Genomic DNA, 3,113 nt, shown 5'->3' on the forward strand with positions numbered 1-3,113 from the left:
CGCATCAAAAATGGCGCCGTTGCCGGGAACGGTGTTTGTTTGATTTAGATTTCTCTTTATTGTTATTAGTTGTGTCTTTCTTCGCCTTGAGGAAGTAAAACTCCTCAAGGTTTGTTCTAATTGTTTTCGAGTTGTTTGATATTTTGCATGTCTAGAAGGTTACAAGGTGATTTGTTACCTTTTGACCGTGAAATCGAAAGAACCTTGACGAACAATAGGAGAGTTGTTAGGAGGAATTTACGAGGTATTAGTGAAGTTGTCCAACCCACTAGTGAGTTTGTCAATCCTTTCGCAATAGAAGGAGAACAAAACCCATTACACAATACCCCACAAAATCCACCTACAATGCCAAAATTCTCGTCACACTCCGTACCCACCGAGGAGAATCTACCAAATGGTAATCCTACACCGCAACATCTAACCGGAAATTTTATTGCCAAGTCCGCCTTCATCCAATTAGTTGAGAGGAGCCAATTCGGGGGGATGCCTAGTGAGGACCCTCATTCTCATATGGAAACCTTTTGCGACTATTGTGATGCTATCTCTCAAACGGGCGTGACTCAAGACCAAATTAGATGGGTCTTATTTCCTTTTTCCTTAATCGGCACCGCGAAACAATGGTTGAAGGGCCTTGATAAGGCCACCCTTGGAATAGATTCTTGGAAGAAGTTGGCTCTAGCTTTCTACAAAAAATTCTACCCACCGAAAAAGACTAACATGCTAAGAGCTCAAATTACGGGTTTTAAGCAAAGGGATGAAGAGTCTTTGTATGAAGCTTGGGAGCAGTTCAAGGGAATTTGTCGCTCATGTCCTCACCATGGACTTAGCGAATGGTTTTTGGTGCAACAATTTTGGAATGGTTTATATGAAGATTCTAGGAACATTCTCAATATGGGATCAAATGGAATGTTCACCGAAGTTGATGAAAATCAAACATGGAACAAGATTGAGGAAATGGCGGTCCATAACTCACAATATAGTAGACCTCGCAAGGCTACTAGAGGAGGAAAGCATGAAGTGGACTCCGTTACTCAATTGGGTGCTCAACTTAGTGCTCACATTGACACAATCAACTTCAAGTTTGAACAAGCTATGGCTAGACTTAAGGAAAACTCAAAATTATCAAAGCATCATGTTAATGCCATGACGGCATCCTCATCAATCCCAAGTGGGATATGTGAGAATTGTGGAACTTTGGGACATGACCAAGGTGAATGTAGGGGAACAAACGAACAAGTGAATGCTTTCCAAGCATACAAGAGTGGTACCCCTTATTCCAACTTTTACAATGAAAACACCAAATTCCATCCAAATCTCTCATACAAAAGCCAAAATGTTCAAAACCCTCAAACAACATACACTCCACCACCCATGAGAAACCAAAATCAAAGACCCTTTTACAATCAAAACCAAGGTTACCAAAATCAAAATCCATACAATCACCAAAATGACCAAGGCTTTGATGTCCAAAAAGCGGTGCTCCAAATGCAAAAGAATCAACAAGAATTTTTCAATCAAATGCAAAAAGATAGCCAAGCAAAGGAAACCACCGTCAACAACATTCTAGCTCACACCAAGATGTTGGAAACACAATTGACTCAACTAGCATCTTCAAGCTCACAAAGACAAAAGGGGCAATTACCACCTCAAAGTAATCCCCCTAGACATGAAACGGTTAGTGCCATTCATTTGAGAAGTGGTACAAGGTATAAAGCACCGAAGAAGCAAGTTGAGGATGAAGTTGTGGAAGCTAGTGAAAAGGAAGAAATTGTGCAAAACTCCAAAGATGGAGAATCATCAAAAGAAGAAAGTTCAAAGAAAAATGAAGACAAGGCCAAGGAGAAGGAGCCCATTGTGATTAGACTTCCTTTTTCAAGTCGTCAAGCCAAGCCCAAATTTGATGATCAACTTGGAAAGTTCATGGAAATTGTGAAGAATTTAGAAGTCTCAATTCCTTTCACGGAATTAATCAATCACGTTCCGGCCTATGCGAAATACATGAAAGATATCCTCACAAAGAAGAAGTCGATCCGGAAGCTTGAGACTATCGCCTTCACTAAGGTGAGTAGTGCAATACTTCAAGGGAGTTCACCTCCAAAGTTAAAGGATCCGGGAAGCTTCTCAATACCGTGTACCATTGGCGACACGACGATCAACAAAGCCTTATGTGATCTAGGGGCTAGTGTGAGTGTCATGCCGTACTCGGTAAGTAAAAGGTTGGGGATGGGAGAGCTTAAATGCACCAACATCACACTCCAAATGGCCGATAGATCGACGAAGACACCGTTAGGGATATGGGAAGATGTCCCCGTGCGAATTGGGAAGTTTTTCATCCCGGTGGACTTTGTCATTGTTGATATGGAGGAGGATTCCAACATTCCAATCATCCTAGGAAGACCTTTCCTACACACCGCCGGTGCGGTAATTGATGTGAAACATGGTGAGCTCACTCTAGAAGTGGGAGATGAAAGCATAACCTTTAATCTTGACAAAACTATGAGAGCTCCTCGTTTGCATGAACCATGTTTCATGATTGATCATTATAGCCGAAAGGATGAAAGGAAGAAATCGGAACTCCAATGGAAGAAAAAAATTGAAGACGCTCCATTCAAAGAGCAAGTGAATTGTGACAAGGAGAGCTTGCAAAGCTCATCAAAATCAACCAAGGAAGAAGAGGATGGCCTCATTGGCCAAGAGAAGAAATTGGGAGAGTTGTCTCCATCTAAGCAAGAGATTTTCAATGATCAACTCAATGAAGTTTGTGGTCTTTGGGACGACGAATTTGAAGGGATTTTTAATCCCTACATTGGACATGCCATCGATCATGATCAACAACAAGGGCCACGGTCTATTGAGAACCTCTACCAAGATAATGAACAAGCTTTTGATTACTTCTTCAAGGTGTTGAGCAACATCAACAACACCTTGGACATGCCCCCTTGACATCTCATCAAGAATGAGAGTTTGGTGGAGTCCTCCCTAAACCACCACTTGAAATATTTCTAACTCCCTAACTTACATTTCAATTCTTGTATTGCATTTTTGTCATCTTTGGATTTTTATTTACTTTGATCAAAATAATTGTCATGTTTGAGAGAAGTGAGGGAGGGACT

The 3,113-nt window shown here is 41.2% G+C and overlaps 1 non-coding gene across 1 annotated transcript; it reads right to left on the reverse strand.

Moving 5' to 3' along the window:
* Window positions 1-717: 717 nt before the first annotated feature.
* Window positions 718-824, reverse strand: LOC141603159 (small nucleolar RNA R71). The gene has a single exon (XR_012525054.1). It is a non-coding gene; the product is annotated as a small nucleolar RNA R71 (small nucleolar RNA).
* Between the last annotated feature and the right edge of the window lie 2,289 nt (window positions 825-3,113).

Source organism: Silene latifolia, chromosome 9 (genome assembly GCF_048544455.1).
Source record: "Silene latifolia isolate original U9 population chromosome 9, ASM4854445v1, whole genome shotgun sequence".
In the NCBI taxonomy this organism is placed as follows: Eukaryota; Viridiplantae; Streptophyta; class Magnoliopsida; order Caryophyllales; family Caryophyllaceae; genus Silene; species Silene latifolia.